Genomic DNA, 21,519 nt, shown 5'->3' on the forward strand with positions numbered 1-21,519 from the left:
CTAAATTTATATATTATATCTTTGTACTTGTCTTGTGAATGATTAAATTTTATTTTTCTTTAATACAGAATAAATATACGGCTTAATAATATTATAACGATTTTTTGTTTCAATGGGTAGATTAATTAAAAGGTAAGATAACTATGTAATGTGTGCTACAAGTGCTCATGTATGAAATTAAAATTAAGCTGTAAATACGTTTGGTAAGATACTGCCTTGTCAATTTTATGTCAGCAGCTAAAAGAAGTAGGACATTGAGCATTATTTTTAAAATGAATAATCACGTAAACCACCGATAACGTAGGATATGTAGACATAGCAACATACTTAAAATCAGAACGCGAACCACCATTTTATTTTCGGGGCTGCCAATAAAAGAATAAAAATAATAATCTTATTACAAACACAACCACAAATGTATAATTATTGTTAAATTCGAAAATCGAACTGAATTCGAAAATAGAACCGCCTTCAAAATGTGTATAAAACTCCTTCTATCTAGATACCAAAACACTGTATTTCCTTAATTTTTGCCGAAACCAGAATGCTTCGTTAAGCATTAACATAATATCTCGTTCATCACATTTCCATAATATATTTCAGGGGGCGCGGGGCAGGGTAGACGCGGCGGAAACAGGTCATGGGGCAAATTCAATTTGCAATAAACCTGCGCCACCCCACCTGCCTCTACCTGGCCGGCCTGCCGCCCCCCCTCCAGCTACCCCGGCCAGGTCACTCGTGAATAATTTCCTTCACTTCCCTCATTCATTGGATCCTTACGGGCAATTAAACAAATTTGTGGTAATTGATTGGAATCGAATAATGATATAACAAAGTCTTCTAGATTCCTTTGCGTATTTAGCGAGTCTGTTCAAGGAATTCTTTCTGTCACGTTATGTTTTAACATTATCAGACAGTGGTGTCGTTATGTTATCAGAAGAGTATTTTCAATTAAATTTATTTATTTTAATTAATTATCTTTTTTTTCTTCTTTGACAATATCCGATTCTCAGTTAAATCATATAATGGACAACACACGGCGCTTCCAAAAATCAATGTCGCTCGCCAATTTTCGCCAAAATCTTATTTTACAACGTTTTTATTAGCTCGTATTCTTGTTTGTCCGGTGGTTGTTTGTCCAGTACAAATCTTGCAATCGATTTTTAACTAACTTCCCGACTAGCTAGACATTTGAAACTTTCAGATTAAGAAAGCACACTCGTTTACGTTTTTGAAAATGAATTATAAGGTATGTGCTGCTAAAATGCAAATATATTGAGTGAATCCAACAGAGGTGAAAAATTAATAAAACAAATTTCATCAAATATATTCATTTATATAAATAATTGTCGCGATGAAGTATTATAATATTATTTCGAAATAGAAAACATTCAGCAAGAAAACAAGAAAACAAGAAGCTTTTACTGCAGCCGGACTTTTATACACTTGATAAACTTTTGAGGGCTTTTGATAAAATTATCAATATATTCAAATTATTTGTAAAAAAATCACTAGTTCTACAATTATGATCAATACATATTTTTAAATGTCAACATAATAAATGTAGGTATGTAGGTTTTGCTATAAAATAATATTCTAAAAAGATTTTAATAGCTACCTATATTTATTGATAAGCACCTACTTCGGTTTTTTTAATGTTTAAGAAATACCGGTATTCAATAAGAAATACCAAAAAACCGGTAATGACATTTTATTCGGTATTGCAATCCCTACTTTGAATATCACTGGACGACTGTTAAGCCTTCTTCAAAGTAAATATAATATGGGTGATGTTCAGCACACGCTTGTTAATTTACTTCATAGTTCATCTAAATATAAATTTACATAAAAGTGCTGACAGCTCATTTTCGTTAAGTGATCATCAGAATATTACACAAACTGCCGAATCCACACTTCTTTAGTATTGTTTATCATTATCACATAGCTATGCCTACTGTATAAATGAGACGTCTGTATTAAGAAAGTCCAAGATATTTTGGTTCCATGACAAAACAGAACATGACAAAACAGAACCACAATAAATATAACTCAGGAAAAATATAAATTTAATATTGAAATTGTCCTATCTCTATTATGTTGATAGATTTTTAATAGCACAGATTTTCAATACGCCATAATAAATCATATACTTAATTTCTGCATTCTTAATCGCTAGAAAACCTTAAATAAACGGGACTTAGCCGCCAAGCTTAGGATATTTCATCTTAATCAATATAATATGTTCAAAATGATTGGGTGACTAGTTACAACGAAATAATGACCTAACCTAACCTAAATAGATTCCACAAAAATTAATGTTTCATTTTTCCCCTGACTATTCTGTTTTTTCATGTTCTGTTTTGTCACTGTTCTGTTTTATCATGTTCTGTTAACGTTCTGTTCACGGGCAACGAGTGGTCCACATTTCAGCTGTCAAAATCAGATCCCAGATTGCTTGAAATATTGATTCGCCGTTTCTCGTTTCAAATTGAATTATGAAAAATTCTCAAATCAAATATTATATTAACTATCAATGTTATTTATAAATAATATACATTCCTGTTATTCATCAGCTGTCAAAGTCAGACTAGTCCTTCACACAAAAACCGGTGATAATATCGATTTTCAAAAAATATGTAGCATTGATCTATGCATTACATTTGTAGAAAGTGTATTTATTAATGCTAGTGTATTATTTATCATTTAACTCATCTATCCAAATCAAACCATTCCCTGTGTCAAAGCAGGTAATAACAGGTCATCCATAGACAACGGGAAGGGCGAAAAGTAGGACCAGTCGTGTAATGTATTGGCTTCCTTTTTCAGTGGGCAATGGGTCACCTCACTCGTACCGCACTACGATCAAATGAACGTTTTTTTATCATTTTCTATATTCCTACACTTTTTAGACCCATGTCAAAATCGCGCGTTTTTGTTTTTAGCGGTCGGCACTATGTGTATTTTCTATAAGAATGTTGTCTATTATCTATGGTCTACAGGTTAGGTATCTGTGGATGCAATATCGCAAGTAACGTATGCACACGTACTGTTAAACGTATGTTCCCTACAAAACCCTGACAAAATCTATTTGAAACACTATTTTATAGCAATATGTTGATAATTGTAAATATGTATAGGTCATAATTTTTTAGAACTGCTAATTTTTACAAAAGTCCGGGTACAAAAAAATCTTTCCGGAATTGAACGTTTGTTGGATTTGTTAACAACGTTGGATCAATAGTTATGGAATAATTGAAAATATTTGCCACGAATGTTTTCTTCTTCAAAATATGTTAATTCATCGTGACATAAGTATATTAAGAGGGATTTTGTTTTAAGGTCGTACATCAGTTGAGGCACGGTGTAAAAAGATCGTTGCTAGGCGATGCGCGGATTGCGGGTCGCGGGTGCAAATGACGCCTGTCAAACGAAATATTATTTGTCGTATAAATCCAACATACGTCCGTTTTATGTTCTGTTTATTGTTCTATTTGTAACAATAATAATATATTCATTGACATGTCTTCTTTTTAAAGTAAATGGGTAACGTTTTTAGTCATCTTTACACGATTTAAGAATTAATTGGCCCGTCGCCATCACGAAGCAAAGTGACGTGTTTCTAGCTCGACGTTCTCTCACTGAATGCGAGCGAGTCCAAAATTTCGTCGCGCCTACAGTTAAAAATTATTTGCTGTTTCACTGATGCGTCACCTTAATGTTATTTAATTTTTGTCGATTTCAGTTTGCGTTTTGGCAACATAAAACTTATATAATACATTTAATAATAATAATCAATATAGTAAGTAGTAAGTAATGGAAACATTACATTACATTCATTTTTGAAAAAAGTATTATACGTGTATGCTTATGTATCCCGTGTATCTACGTATCCGGAAATTTGTACGTAAACAGTTCACCGCAGGACAATTATACGTGCGCCGCAGTACCTGAACATGAGTTCGTATAACATTTTACCAAATGACGAGTTCTTCGTTGAACATTTCACCGTGGAATACATTTGTACGTATGCTACAACATGTGGAGATGTCTTTACTAGGTTAGGTTAGGTTAGGGTTAATCTAATTGGAACAGTAATATTTGCAAACTATCGCCGCATTTTGTAAGATATTTGTAGGATATTTATCACACATGAATGGTCAAAGACATAGCTTATAATTAGTATCTTTAGAATTATCTTCAAATGTGTTAATCTTGCCTATTTTTTGAATAATAAAATGCCTAATTCTTGTCAAATTTGAGATCACAGAGATTATCAATATAACTTTTTATCGTAAATATTTCACTATAATAATGTCGACATAAATTATACTAATGGTTTTATAAATGCGTTTAAAAATTAATAAATGTAAAAAATCTTAACACCACTGCACATGCATGTACTGAAATATGACTGTATTCTAAAACATTACAGCGAGAGGTTTAAAAGAATACTACCAATTTTATGTAATAAAAATACTTTATGCAGTCATCAAATGTTTAAAGTAAATATAAATGATAATAAGGCTTCAAAATTAAATAAATAGATTATCTACAACGTTTAAGGAATGTCTAGGATCATGCTTTGAAAATGCAATAAAAGCTTCATTTTGACCTACGCTGAGCATGTCCCGCCTTAATACCGAAAATACATGTATATTGAATTTTTGAAACCGGTCTTTCGGTATCGATAAATATTTGAATACCGGTTTTGAAATATCGGTATTTCAATCCCTACTTTTAGTAGAAAAGTTAATGCATGTATTTGGTGGTAGACAAAGAAATACATCGTTTAGAGACACAATTCTCTGATAATAGAAATTCCGCTGTAAATTGTCGTCCCGAACTTGCATTCCGACCGAGTAATTGTATTCGTCCCTTTGTACAAGATTTATACAAATTTATGAATTCTTACTGCCCGTACTTCAACCAGTCTACCCGCTTTGCCAAAGAGCATTACTTTATCTTATTTCATTGTCGTCTTCTATCAAAGGCTGGTGATTGAATCATTGTACGAATATCTATGAATAATGCATACATTGAGTAACCGAATATACAAATCATCGGAAATCTAAACTAAATCAAAATTCCTAGAAAACCAAATCATAATATATTATTTATCATCATCATCAGGGGCGAGACAACCCGGTGTGGGTCCTGGCCTCCTCCAACAGCTCCCTCCACCTGTCCCTATCCAGTGTAGCCGCTTTCCAATTCGGTACCCCCGGAATACGGCAGTTCCTGGTAGCTTCATTCAACCAGTGATTCTTTGGCCTGCCTCTTCTTCTACGCCCATTGGATTGCTGGACATCACTCTCTTTACCGGTTCATTGTCATTCATACGGTACAAATGACTAAACCATCGCAGTCTCCCAATCTTAATTGATTGAACTGCGCTGAAATCTTCGCACAGCCCGTAGAGCTCAGCATTATGTCTTCTCCTCCAATGGGTGCCGTCCCTGATCGGTCCATATATACGGCGGAGAATTTTTCTTTTAAAAATATTCAGGCCTCGTTCATTTTGAAGAGTTAATGTCCAGGTTTCCGATGTGTAGGTGAGCACTGGCCTTACAAGTCTCTTGTAAAGAGTGCTTTTAGTTCGGCGAGATAGTATGCAGGACTTAAAATGTCTTAACATGCCAAAGGAGCATTTATTCACAGACATGATTCTCTTGTTGATTTCTTCTGTAATATCATTATGTCGAGTTACAAGAGAACCAAAGTATATGAAACTGTCGACCATATCACACTTGTATGCACCAATATATATATATAGTATATTCTTACTTCATATAATTACACGCTGCTTCTCTCACGTCTGTTGTGGGTCTAGAACGATTCGGTGATGGGACAACTGGGCGCAACTCAATCGAATAAAATTGGAAAATAAATAGATGTTCGTGAATAATTATTAAATATAAAATATATTTCCAACCATGTCCAAACCTAATAAGATTATATAAGCCTCCGCAGAGTGGAGGATTGTTTCAACAGATATTTTAATTTTTACGAGAAACGCATGTCAGCCACTTGCTCAACCTATCAGGTCCATACTCTGACTCATACACAAATTGAAAAACAATATGTGTACTCGCTAGACCCAGGGTTTGAGCCCGGGACCCACGACACTATAGGCCGACGTTTATACCGCGTAGCCATCGTGGGATTGTTTGATATTTTAAATTAAGCACAAGATTTGAGAATGGTACATTCTATATGTTTAATATACATAATTTGAAACACATTTGTAACGGTTAAAAACGTCATGGCTAACGGAACTGTCAGCAAAATCCATTATTCCATCCGGTATTTCTCGTCGTAACGATTGACACATTACTCTGAGCAGCGTTTGCTCTTAGCTAATCGAATTCCTTCTGGCATTCTTAGACCGACGTTTGCATTCATACACCTACACTACACTTCATCATAAGGCTATACTTAAAGTGGGGCACGGTCTAAAACGATCGTGACTGCGTGACGCGAAGATTGTGCAAACGACGCGTGCAGAACAAAACATAATTTGTCATAAAAATTCAACATGCGTCCATTTAGTGTTATGTTTATTGTTCTGTTTGTAATAATAATATATTCATTGACATGTTTTCTTTTTTAAGTAAATGGGTAACGTTTTTTAGTAATCTTTACACGATTTTAATATTAATTCCCCCGACGCCATCACAAACAAATTGACGTGTGACAGCTAGACTTTCGCTCTCTGATTGGCAGCCAGTCCGAAATTTCGTCGCACCTATGGTTGAAAATTATTTGCCGTTGCACTGAAGTATGTTCATAACGCATATATCTTGATAATTGCCTCTGCAACGAGTCCGAAACGTCGAGGAAAAAAGACCTACACGCGGTGAAAATCCAAGAACCTATTACGATAAAAAAACAACCGTGGAAGTCTCAAACACTTATAATTATGACTGACGTAGTTGGCAGAACCGTACAATTCTTAATAATTATCCTTTTCAGACAATGACCGAAATAATATCATAGGTAAAACTAAGAACCGTTTAATGTCACAAAAGCTTTTATTACATTATATTAAAATTCTACGATATTATTTTAACCCTGATATTGCCAGTATATCACCATTGGATTATTATTGCGTTAAAAACTAAAATAAATTTGTCCATACTTCTTATTCTTCTCCTTCTTTCTGATGCTATATGGATCTGCCTCCATTAGTGGCGAAAGATGGAGGTAGGCCGTTAAGATCCACCATAAATAGTGCACATTAAACTTTGTCAGTCATTCGTATTTGTTTTCATTGAAATAAGACTAAAATATTTACAGATGGTGTTAGAATTCTGAAGTAGTTTTTAATATACTAATAAGCCATACTATAGGTTTAGATAATAGTCAAAAAATACTCATCTATCTATAAAATATCTATCTACTATGTACATTGAATATATTATAGGTAGAATTATATTTTGTATCTACTATAGTTTGGTTTAGGCAGGGCTTAATGAATTAAAAAGAAAATAACCAACAATATGTGTAATATTAATTCAATGAAAACAAATAAGTATGAATGAAAAACTGTGCACAATTTTGTCATATCGCCCAAAATGTACTAATATGGTTTGGTTTAAGCAGGGTTTAATTGATTTTTGAAAACTAACCAACACCATCTGTAAATTATAGTCTTGTTCAATAAAAATAAATAGGGTAAGAGGTACAATCGTGGGCCACCCTCCAGTGATGGGCCACTCAGCAGTAAAACACAAAAAATAGGTATTTAAAAACCTAAGTTATGGGTATTTGTTCTTATATGTGACTCACAACATCATATACTTCGGTTCTAGCATATTATTTCCTGTATAGGTAGCAGGACTGGCCCTATAAGTGACCATTTTGCATACTAAGTCACACATTTTGCATTTTGTCTGACAAATGCTTAACTTTTTGTTAAGGAAATAACATACTTTGGAAGGTAAGATCTCTTTAACTATATTACTGATTATACTTTTTATTTAATAATCGTTATGCTGGATATTCAAACATATAATTATGTTAAGTCCACGACTATTTTAAATTAAAATGACACATCAAGCTGGGTGGCCATTTACTGCACTAAATATATGTAGCAGTTGTATGATGGGCCGGGCTGGCCCATGACTGAAAAAATGGTTTTTTACTTTTAATTAACTTTTTTATGCTAAATACAATATTTATAATGTACTATGGTACCTGCCGTTTTTATTTTTATGTTTTTTTTAATTTTAAACAGTCGTTGGCCACGTGGCCGATCACTGAATATGTACCGGCCCATCACTGTATTTAGAAACATTTAACTTCCCATTTCTTTCAGAATATCAAAATTGAATAATTTAAGTTTAAAATAAGATGTTAAAACTATAGATGATGCTGTTGCATACTTTTATAAAAATGGGGAATCTCTATGCGAAGTGGCAAAAAAAAAAAAATCGGAGTGCCACGATCGATATCAATACATTGGAAATATTTTCTATCCAAATCTGGTTACTGTGGGTATAGGGTTTCCTGTATTATTTATCGAAAGGCATAAGCCACATCTTATCTACCAAGTTAGTGAGCTTTGTCTAAAATTATATAAAATATTATTATTTTATTAAATACATTAATTATTAATAAAGTATTTAATAAAATAATTATTTAAAATACATCTTATAGCACTATAATCCTAATGTACCTAGGATTCTTCAGCCTATAGATATAACTGTTTTCCCTCCAGTTAAAGCTGCAAAATATCGCAAAATGCTGTTTTCATCCTTAAAGATTTTACGATGTAGTGGGCAATTAAACAGAAGAAAACCTTAAAAATATTCAAAATACTAGCGTAGGTAAATAGATACAACATTTTTTATACCATACTTATCGATTGCGGAAAAAATTTATCAAATTAAGTCATTATCTGACAACAGCTAGAGCATAGAAAATATAACCCAATTAAATGTATATAATGTGTCAGTGCCGAGAGAGAATGCAACATGGCAATAGATACTGCGCATGGAAGGAATAAATGAAAATATGGTAAATATAATATCTACAGTTCTGATTCAAACATTATCATGGCCTCAGATACCAAAAATAAACGAATAACATTTTTTTACAAAGAGTTCCATTCGCCATCACTTTGCAAAAATATAGAGATATTTAAGACCAAAAAATGGAAAACCAGAAAAATGCCGAAGAAGATAAAAAAATAAAGGCAAAAACGGCACATTTTAATGAGGAAATTGAAAGTAGAGGCAATCAAAAATAATAAAGTTTAAAAAACGGCGGCCAAAATCATTGTGCGATTTGTGAAATTATAATAAAATATCTTAATAAATTAGAATGTTCAGTGTATAAAAATAGCTTCCATTCAAATTGCGTTCTAAAATCTCAGCAGGTCCATGTCCCAATTGAGATTGATGTTTTATTTAGTGACTCAGGTGATTAAGTATTCAACAGACAGGTCAATAATATTCTAAGACTTTAGAATCCACTCTCTGTTCACTCTATCCTCTTTTATTATATCAACGGTGAGATAAAGAAGTATGTTTGTTGATTATATCATAAGATTAGACACTTTGATTCAATATTTTATTGAAAAGTAAGCCTTAGTTGTTTAATTTATTCAGAAAAAGGCGGGTGGCCCATCACTGTCTGGAAAGTGGCCGATCACTATCTGAGTGTGGCCCATCACTGTACTTTTTGCGATTTTTTTTTCTTTTATATTTTTTGTAATAACCATGTTTGGTGTTATAAAATATGTACACATATATATCAATATACAAGCTTTGTAAACACGAAAAAAAATTTCATTTCAATAAAATCGCATTAATAAGCTTGTTCTGACCGATCAAAGCAAGCCATTCGCTTAACTGGCCCATCATTGTACCTCTTACCCTACGTATGAATAAGGGAGTTTAATGTTTACTATTTTCGGCAGATCTTAACAGCCTACCTCCACCCTTCGCTACTGGCCTCCATCCGAGTCAGACCAAAACTTCTTTCCTTCAATTAGTTTGGATGTCCACGATGGCCGACCGGCTTAAGCGTCGGCCTATGACGCCCAGGTTTAAATCCTCGAAAATGCAAATTTGTTTTTCAATTTGTGTTTGAGTCAGAGAATGGACCTAAGTCTCATGACAACACATATTAATTAAACGGCACTTAGTGCCTATTTTAAAAATAATCACTCTGCCTCTTACACCCAAAGCCATCATTGAATATCTATAGAAGCTCTAATATATTTTTGGCACGTAGACAATAATTGGCAATGGCATATAGAAAATTTCTCCATACTCACTTTTTATCGATTTTCAGGCACATAGTGATGTTTTATTTCGTGTATTCAATATCATAATTAGCAAGGGTCGATATACTGATGAATGAAGATATCTCCCAGCTTCTTCCAGATTATGTGCCTTGTTCTCTGTTGCTACATAATATATTCATCGAACTTTATGATCGTCTATTCAGTGAGTTTTGGGCATCCACGTGGTCGGTTAATGCCCATTGGGTATAGGGATTGCAATACCGTATGAAAATGTCAATACCGGTTTTTCTTATTGAATACCGGTATTTATTAAACATTAAAAAACAGAAGTAGGTGCTTATCAATATATATTGGTAGCTATTCAAATCTTTTTAGAATATTATTTTATAGCAAAAACCTACATACCTACATTTATTATGTTGACATTTAAAAATATGTATTGATCATACTTGTAGAACTATTGACTTTTTACGAATAATTTGAATATATTGATAATTTTAACTAAAACCCTCAAAAGTTCATCAAGTGCAAATAAGTCCCGGTTGTAGGAAAAGCTTCTTAAATTCAACACTTGTACAGTCACCAATAATTATAGAATAAATGAACATTTTTGTGATGGATGTTTTCTATTTCGAAATAATATTATGGTATTTCATCGCGACAATTACTTATATAAATATATTTGATGAAATTTGTTTTATTATTTTTTCACCTCTGTTGGATTCACTCAATATATTATTTGCATTTTAGCAGCAGATAACTTATAATTCATTTTCAAAAACGTAAACGAGTGTGCTTTCTTAATATCGAAAATTCCGGTATTTTGGATTTTTAAAACCGGTATTTCAGTATTGATAAACACTGGAATACCGGTTTTGAAATACCGATATTGCAATCCCTAATCGGGTAGTACTAAATGAAGGCATTTATCTAGAAGTTATCCATTTACCTAGCGACATATCCATGAGTTTGTGTATTCATTATTTTTTGCGTTTAATACTATTTAACAAAAGTATTTTCACAAATTTGTAAATCTGTGACTGTCAATAATAGCTCAGTGGTAAAATAATCTGCTGCAAACACTAAGATTCGTAGTTTTTCGACTTTTGTGTCGACTTGGAAGGTTTTTTTCTTAAATCAACTAAAACGTAAAAGTCGTGAAAGTAAAAATAAGGAAATGACAGGGTTAAAAGCTTCCACACAATTTAGGGGTAGATATTATATTATTAAATGGGATGTTTTCAACGCAAGAGGGTAGATGACGTCAGAAGGTTTGTCTCAAAAACTTTGTCGTTGATTGCCCATTATTAACTAAGTGATAATTTCCCTATTATTATATTATGTAACTACTAATTGTCAAGTGTCTTACAATAGATGACTTGTCAAAAGCACAGTGGCAAGAATTTGTCGTTTGACATCTGGTCGATGTGAACCATGCCTTATGTGTATAAATGGAGCCTAATTATATGAGAATAAAGATGAAAAGGGTTACTACGACGCAGTGGCGAAGGGTGATTTTTGGAAAGAGGTAGGCTGTGGAGATCTGATAAAAAGAACACACTTGTCTGGTAAACTTACGAGAAATAAGAAGATAATACGATATTACTACTAATGAATAGGTACACACTAATTTAATGAAACTTTAAAAACTCATTGACGACATAAAATTAAGCGATCAGCTTAAATTACGTATTTTTTCAAAACATTTATACACATCAAAAGTCATTAGATAAAAGTTATTTTTATTTTTAAAAACAGTCTATATTTATTAATAATATTCAATTAAACACCATAGATTTTTATTTCGGTTTTAGGCTCTGCGGTCGAAGCTTACCTTAGTTCATACAATTCGATAGACTGGGCGTGGCTACGTGACGGAAAGTCCATATGAAAAAAAAATGAGAATTATTTGAAACATAATCCGACCTTTATTTACGTCAAGACATATATTTTTTAAAACCTTTGCAGATTGTTTTGTAATCATCTGTGTAATACATTCCTACACATACGGCATCTCTCGTTGGCAAAATAAATTATTTTATAGAATATATAATCAAGTGATTATATAAATAAGTCAATATGCAATTAAAATCGTGGTTAGGCGATGCATGGATTATGCAAATGACGCGTGCTGAACGAAATATAATTTGCCGTAAAAATCCAACATGCGTCTATTTAATGTTATGTTTATTGTTACATTAATATTAATAATATAGTCTATTCATTGACATGTTTTCTTTTTTAAGTACATACGTAAAGTTTTTTAGTCATCTTTACACGATTTAAGAATATTTTCATCCGACACCATGACAAAACAAATCGACGTGCGGACACCTCGACGATCGGTCTCCGATTGGCAACTAGTGAGAAATTTCGTCGCACTTACTGTTGAAAATTATTTGCCGTTTCACTGAAGTACGCTCTTAAGAAGGTAGGCTTCAAATAATCGCCTAGTATGGAGTCTATTATAATATAATATATTTTCTCAGAAGTGTTTTCAAAATTATTTATATTTAATATTGGTGTATTGAAGGTCACAACACACACTATTGAACGTATATAATGCGTCGTGCATTTTCATAGGACATTCAAAACACTGCGTCAAAATGTACTGTATTGGAATATAGATTATCGGAATTCTGTATAATCTGTAATCTGGTCTCACCATAGCCCCCACATCCTGAAGCGGGCTCCAAGGTCCTCCTACCTATCGCAAAGGCAGTGTGACGCTCTACACTAGCGTTCTCCAAATGGTGTTCACGGTAAAATGAAGGGTAGGTATGTTTAATACTTATATCCACTTGAATTATGGGGTTATAATGACACAATTGAAACTTACATAGCACAACCACATATGTTAATATATACAACTATTAATAAAGGGAAATAGCGCCTTTTTTTCTTACTACTAGAGCAAATTTTTGATGTGTGTTTATATTACTTATTTGGTCGACGCCGGGCCCCCCATGAGCCCGGGCCAACAGCCTAGAGCCCTGCCAGTCTCCCCCTTGTGGGGGGCATGGGTCTCACATCAGGCTGTTGCAGAATTGTCATGAAAAGAAGTGAATAAAGACGCCGAGAAAAAATGAGTTCTATCCCTACAATAATACCCCAAGAGGCGAATTCAATTTACCCCGGTTTCCCTGTTATGGTAAGCAATTAAATAGTCACAAAGAAAAATTGAGTTCTTTTATATTTTTTATGTTGTCACTTCGTTATATGGTCATACTAATGGTAGTATTTCCTTTTCCGGCTTATTTCTTTTGTGCGGTTAAGAATGCCGTTTCTATTTGTGTTTTCTATAAAAATAAACTGACATATCCTCGGTTAAAGCACTAAATATTTACCTACACTTTACCGTGTCTCGTTTCTCAATGTCGTGTATTGTAACTATACTCGAAAGGTTATCCTCATTATATATTATCTATTATCGGCAAAAACCACAGAACAGATTAATACATATAATTATAGCCCCAATACACTACATCATAGAAGAAAAATAATTACAAGATAAAAAGAACTTTTTATATACCACGTTTTTAAATTTTCTGTTGAATCCAGGGAACTCAGAAATAATGGGAACTGAAATACACAACGGGTAAGGTGATAGCAGGTAATTGACTCGAGTAAGGAAGAATCCGGGTTAAACTTACACACGTGTCCAGAATACGTTTTACGTCTAATACTGAAAATTTCTCTCGGTTTATGCATTTACGCTCATTTAATGTTGGTGTATTACACACACTATTGCACGTGCATAATGCGTGCTTCATTTTCGTAGGACACCCACACATTCAAAAGCCTGCTTCACCATGCGGTGTATTGAATATAGTGTATCGGTATTCTATTTATTATATGTTCTGTGGTTGAATCATATAAACTTGATAATTCTATGTATTAATAATTTAGGACAAATAAGGCAAATGTCAACAAATCATTTTTTTGCTATTTTGAAACAAACAAACAAATATACAATACTGAAATATCATTTTGATTTCCATAGTAACGCACGTATATATTAATAATTTAGTTGCTAGGACCACCCCGTTAGCAACCAATAATAGTGGATTGGATTACGGATTTCTTCCAAAATAACTTTTCATACAAAATAGAATTAACTTAAAATGAATCCAATTCTACTTAAAGATGGCTAAAAGTATTAAAAGAATGCATCGGCATCGTGTTCTGATATATTCCAAATGTCTAGCTAGTCGGGAAGTAAGTTAAAAATCGATTGCAAGATATGTACTGGATAAACAACCACCGGACAAACAAGAATACGAGCTAATAAAAACGTTGTAAAAAGGTAGGGAATCATATTATTAATAACCGTGTCCGGAAATTTGTACGTGTGCACTTCGCCGTATCAGACTTTAACGTAAAATGTTTTATCGGAAATATAATATGGTCGTATATTAAAGACCGTCCAACCTCTGTGAGTCGTATAGTAGATACTGAGATTGAGTACTGAGTACTTGTTTTTTATTTACTTCATATCAAGTACAAGTTTGAGCATATTGAGCATATTGAGCATAATAATTCAACCGACATTTTAAAAACGTTGTATATAGAAAGTTCTTTTTATCTTGTAATTATTCCAACTTAGATTGCATGATCACATAACATATTTTAATATAATCGAATAATATTATTGTCTATTTTTAATATATCAGATATCCATGGTTATAGCATTCTTTTGGTAACACGTGCATTTTTTATTTTAAGTTTTTTATGCCTCTAGCATTTTGTGAAAATAATACCTTTATAAACAAGACAGTTACGAGTACCTTGGCAGTGGTAACAAAATGATGGAATTACGAGAGGTGCCAACATTATAAGGGAACTCTGGGAAATATTTTTCTGTTATTTTACATAAGACACGTTTCTAAATAATTATTGATACCTTTGTATGAAGTACCTAATTATTAATAAAACAAATAGATATTATTTGCGCATCTTTGAACAGAATTTTAAACTAGTTATATTTAATAAGAAAACGACTGTGTTTGCGAAGAATCCAGATGACATTCAGAATAATATGAATTTATTTATTTAAGAAAACAAAACATTGTGGACATAACAGATCTAAATTCAAGACGTGCACAACATGAGATTTTCATTATAACAAATATTACCTTCACAAGAGAGAAGAGGATAATATATAAAATTATAAAAATACATCATCATCATCATCATCATCAGCCTGAATCTATCCACTGCTGGATGAAGGCCTCTTCAAGCTGCTTCCACTTCTCTCGGTCTTGTGCATTGCGTTGCCACGTACTTCCGTAGAACTTTATCATTTCTCCTCTAGGTCTACCTTGCGGACGTTTTGTACTTCTTGGATACCACTGGATGACTAGATTTGTCCAACGATTGTCTCTTCTTCGAGCTATATGTCCAGTCCATCTCCAGTTAAGGCTTTTGATAAACTATATTACATCGCAAACCTTCCTTATCCACTCATTCCTCTTTTTGTCCTTTCACGTTATGCCCAGCATGCACCTCTCCATACCACGTTGTGCTACTCTAAGTTTCTGGATCTCTCTTTTACTTAGGGTCCATGTTTTACACGCAAATGTGATCACGGGAAGCACACACTGGTTGAACAATTTGCGCTTTAGGCATAGTGGAAGGTCATACATATATAAAAATACATACTTAAGTATAATTTTATACAGAAAAAAATAAATTTCGAATACAAAATACATAGCACGTCACAGAAAATGTCTACGTCTTTGGGGAGCGCAGTGACTAACCTTGCACCCTTCGCTAATGGTGCCTGATAGGCTTGAAAAGAGGAAACGGTTCCGATCCAGAATGGCTGCGATCACGTAGGTAATTGACATGCGCATGTAAATTCAAATTCATATGATGTAGGAGCTTCAATATAAAAGACGCAAATGAAATGACGTTACAAAAGTAATCTTCAATAGTGGCACTCAAATTGAATAAGGCAACAACTACGTCGATCTTGAATACTGTATGAAGAAATTTCTCGTATATCCAAATCTACGTGGATTAAATTTGGTTGCCTGAAAAGTATCTTCAAAATTGTGTGCCACCACTGTGGACGTATGTATGTGAAACACAAACATGCACCTTAATGTATGATAAATCAAAAAATACGGTAGCAAAAAGTGTCATGGAAATCAACATGTTGGGCATAACCTGGAATAACCAAAAAGAAACCATTGCACTAGGACTAGACAATTGGTATCATAAAGTGGTATCCAAGGGACACTAAGCAACTACGGCGACACCCTAAAGCCATGTATTCACTAAGGGACATATGGAGTAACATGTCGCGGGACATGACGCCCAACATCTAATCGGGAAAAATGTCGCGGAACATTTTGCTTGTACACACCAGTACTCACATTTTAATTGTTGCAGAAATATCGCCCGAAGAGATTGTGTTGGTCAATGCTGCCAACATATTTATTTTAATGAGTAATTTATCGGAACGTAAGAGAAAGAAAAGGTGGTGAGTTCACCTCCTAACTACAAAGAGGTGGATATTCGAGTGACTCATGTTGAGCGACATGTTGCATACCCGTCTACACTCGCCAACATTTGACGCGGGACAGATGCGCGGCCTATGCGCTCGCTACATCCAACATATCTCACGTCACGTAGAAATGCCGCACTATGTTGCTTGCAACTGTGCAGCGTCACGTAGATTCTATATTGCGCGTAATGTTGAGGGACATTTTGTTTCTTAGTGAATACGAGGCTTAAAACTCGCTAGATAGACGAACTCATACTGTTCAGTGGATGTAGGTGGCAGAAAAGAGAACTAAGGACTGAAAAATAATGAAATTATCTGGGGAAAACCTTCATGTAGCACTGGATTGATTAATTGTTGATTATGATGATATTCTTCTTTAACCCTGTCAAGACCCAGTGTTGGAGCATAGGACAAGCACAAGTTTGCGCCACTTCTCTCGATCCATCGCAAACTCTTGCGTCTCCCGCCATTCCAGATCTGCAGCGCGTAGATTGCTTTTGTAGCACCGCTGCAGGTGAGGAAGGGCCGGCCACGACGACGGAACCCTTGAGGCTGTGCCACAAGGGTACGAATTGTCGCACTTTTTGAACACATGTCCCCATGGCCCCCACATCCTGAAACGGGCCCCTAGGCTAGAATCTTTGGTAGACCCCCTACCTATCGCTAATATTAAAATCAATGTGACACTATATAAGCATTTTCCATATAGTGTCCGAGGTAAAATTATTTAGTGATTTTCGTATTTTTAAAAACATCTACTTGAATCGTAGAGTTTTAGAGTATTGACACACAATAATCAAAAATTGTATTGCATAACCACATATTTTAAAATGTTAATACCTACATTTGAAAGAAAATAGCGCCGCAGGCTATTTTTTTACTATAAGAGCGAATTTTTAAAGTGCGTTTATATCACTTATCTGGTCAATTCATTACGTCGGGCCCCTCCAGAGCCCGGGCCCCCAAGCTAAAGCCCTGTCAGCCCCCCCCCTTGTGGGGGCCATGTCCCAGGCACTTAAAACGTGTCTTCGTGATTACCTCAATCACCGAAGGCTGCTGTGTCTGCTCACGAACTCGGGTGTTTGATGATTAGGGCCCGGATTTATATGCTAGCGCATGTTTTGTTAGGGTGTATGCACAGCTATGGGAGTTGTACAGAAATCCGTTTTGAAAGACGCAGAATCAAACAATAAAATTTTATTGTGCATAAAAATGCATATTTGAGACGTTAGGGCAGGGGGGGCAAACTGCGGCCCGCGGGCCGCATGTGGCCCGCCGGGTATTTTTTGTGGCCCGCCATCATTGTACTTCTGATTACGAATAACTTTTTTATATTTCTTTAAAAAATATTGACAATAGATTAAAATTTGAAGAATTTGTTGTTTCGTAAATGTATTATCTCAGTACGTCTTCCTTGCGCCTCGTCTCACACAATGTAACAACTATTTTCTACGTTGAAGATTGTGACACATTTAAATACTTTTAACTCCGCGTTTTACGGAAAAAAAATATATGCCCATGATATGGTAAAAAGTTTGAATGGATTTCAATTAAAACTCAAGTTATTCCTTCGACAAATATCGAATAACGACGATGACCACTTTCCATCTTTGAAGTTGCTGAATATATCAGAATATAGATTTGAAGAATATGGTAAAATTATTAAAGCTCTGAATGACGATTTTTCACAAAGATTTGGTGACTTCCGAAAAATTGAGACAAGTTCAGCAATAGTACGCGATCCATTTTCAATATATATTGATAGTGTACCGACAGAGCTACAACTTGACATTATTGATCTGCAGTGTGACACTGATTTAAGAAAATTGCATCGTCTTGAAGAAATCTCCAAACTTTACAATGCCCTTAATTCAGACAAATTTGACCAACTTAAAGATTATGCAAGAAAAATGTTCGTTATTTTTGGATCAACCTACATTTTTGATCATGAACTTCGATAAAAATTCTTTACGATCAAATATCTCCGATGCCCATTTACAAGCAGTTTTGAGAATATGAACTACAAAATTAACACCTGAATTTAAAAAAATGTTTATTTTTCGTGATAATAAATAGTGTAGGTATATCTAAAAATGGTATTTTACTTGCGGCCCGCCGCTCATTTTGAATTCTTGAATTTGGCCCTCCATCCAAAAAGTTTGCCCCCCCTGCGTTAGGGCATATTTGAGACATTAGTGCATATTTCATTAATAAATGCATATTTTACGGCATTTTCATTTATAATTGTATCGAAACATAACTAAATCAGGTAGATGCACTTGCATTTTAATGGCATCCCCGAGCATTTCATTAATTTATCAGAAAAAGTGAAGTCAACTCGAGCACCTTTATTTAAATTTTGCGCTATCACCTCTGTGGACGTTGAGAGATCATTTTCCGCATATAAACAAAGTACTGACAGATATGCGGAAAATTTTATACCAGAGAATATTGAAAAAAATATTGTAACTTATTTTCTCGGACAAAAAACAGCAAATAGTATTTAGGAATAGTTCAGTGTGTCGTTTTTGTTTTTTTTAAAGTTGTGTTTAGTTTCCATAGCTTACATTTACATTTTGCATTCTTGTTCAATTATTTGTACCTACTTGTAAAAAAACCATTTTGAAAATTGTAATTGATTAACTTTATATTGATTATTTGCGTTTTTTTGTTATTGTATTATATTGCTTAAGATTATTAATTTGTTATTCGATTTTTATCAGTAATATTGGGTGAAGTGGGTATTTACAATATTTTTCCATAAACATGTCAATTTTTAACTGGATATTTCCTTGGTTTTAGTGCATATTTCAATGATTTTAAGTGCATATGTGCATGCATATAATCATGTTTTTTTGGCATATAAATTCGCTACCTATTGATGATATTACTGTAGCAAAAATACAAATGAATATTATTATATTCGTATAATACATACAGTACTTGTAACAAAATACATTTCTGATCGATTCATTCCAGCATTGCTGGAGAGGTTTTTTGTGTTATCTACAATCCAAAAATAGGCTGTTCTAAAAACAGACCAGTCTGCAAGCGGCGAGTCAGTTTGAGCTACCCAATAAAATATTATTCGCCTAGATCCAAATAGCCTGGCGTCCGATGGTCTGCAACAATGTTATATATGAGTGGTTAACTGATTGGATGTGAGCCAACATTTGGCACCGTGAAAAAACTTTCCAGTGTGATTTTTTCGACGGGGGCATTAATTCTTAAATCGTGTAAAGATGACTAATAACGTTACCCATTTACTTTAAAAAGAAAACATGTCAATGAATAAATTATTATTGTTACTAATAGAACATGTTAAAGTGCCCACCACCACCCGTCATATATGCACAACCGTGGATATGCACGGCCGCTTTCTATGACGCTTTAAACGTGTCTGAAAGAAGTGATTTTAAGTGCTCATTCCGTCCCGAGACGGAGCCGCACGGGACTGATGCTGCAACCATGCACCGTAGTGCTTAAAGAAGAAAGTTAAGAAAGAAAATTTTTGTTTTTTGGACTGGCTCTGCTGTCCGCTGACGTTAAGCGCTTTGTGTACCCGCATACTGAGTGTCACGAATTGAAATGGATGAGTCTACAGAAGAGTCGGGACTATCCCGCTCCCCATACGACGCTGCAAATTTCTCAAATGCCGCAAAGTTGGCCTCGGTTGCTACCAGATCTCCATGACCAATTGGGCCCGTGTGAGGACGGACCCTGGCAAACAGCTCCGCTCGTTCGAATTCCATAAGCGGGCAATCCCAGAGGATGTGTTCAACATCTTGGTGGTCATGCCCGCAGGTACAACCCGGCCCATCTACTATCAAGCCAAACTCGTGGAGTCTGGCGGCGAAGTTGCCATTACCGGTGAGGAACTGGCTAATCCAGTGCGAAGGTTGGAGTCTTCTAGTTTGGTGCCTGCAGAATACGTCTGGAAAAAAACGGTAAGTGTGCCGCCCCTTGGGGGAGGCGGTCCACCTCGCCTGCCATGCCGCATATGCGGTCTTGTACACAATGTCACTTACGGTCTTCCTGTAAGGAACGTCCTCGGATCTCTGCGGTGGTGTCAGATGGACACCGGCGAGTGTTGTGCTGATCCCCCTCAAGAGGAGGGTGATCGGTCCTCTGACTTGGACGTGCAGATCGAGGGGTAGCACCCCCGCGAGTACGGCAAGCGCGTCAGTAGAAGTTGTGCGGTAGGCTTTGGTAAACGAGATCAGCGCAAGTCGCTGCCCGCTTAGTAGTGCGCGTCTCACGAGAGTTAAGGAGTTTACTCGGGAATGCCAAATGCTGGAGGCGTAACCGGCAATTCCCATGAAAATTGCGCCGTATGCAACCTTAAGGGCAGAACATTAAATGGACGCATGTTGGATTTATATGACAAATTATATTTCGTTCGGCATGCGTCATTTGCACCCGCGACCCGCAATCCGCGCATCGCCTAGCCACGATCTTTTTATACCATGCCTCAACTGAGGTATAGCCTTAATGTAAGACCATCGTTATTTTACAATATTATGTTCTTAAAAAATATTAGTTACGATTACAGACCCAATAATTAAATAGTAATTTCAAGGCGTCGCTAGTCTGTCATGTTTTATTTTCATTACTTGAACCATTTATTTTACTAAGCAGTTTTAATGTCAATTTTTTATTTTATATTACATCGTGGCCCCCACAAAGGGGGGGCTGACAGGGCTCTAGCCTGGGGGCCCGGGCTCAGGAATGGCCCGACGTGGCGAATCGACCAGAT

Source organism: Rhyacophila brunnea, unplaced genomic scaffold (genome assembly GCF_057557595.1).
Source record: "Rhyacophila brunnea isolate RB1 unplaced genomic scaffold, BYU_Rbru_1.0 scaffold_24, whole genome shotgun sequence".
Classification (NCBI taxonomy): domain Eukaryota; kingdom Metazoa; phylum Arthropoda; class Insecta; order Trichoptera; family Rhyacophilidae; genus Rhyacophila; species Rhyacophila brunnea.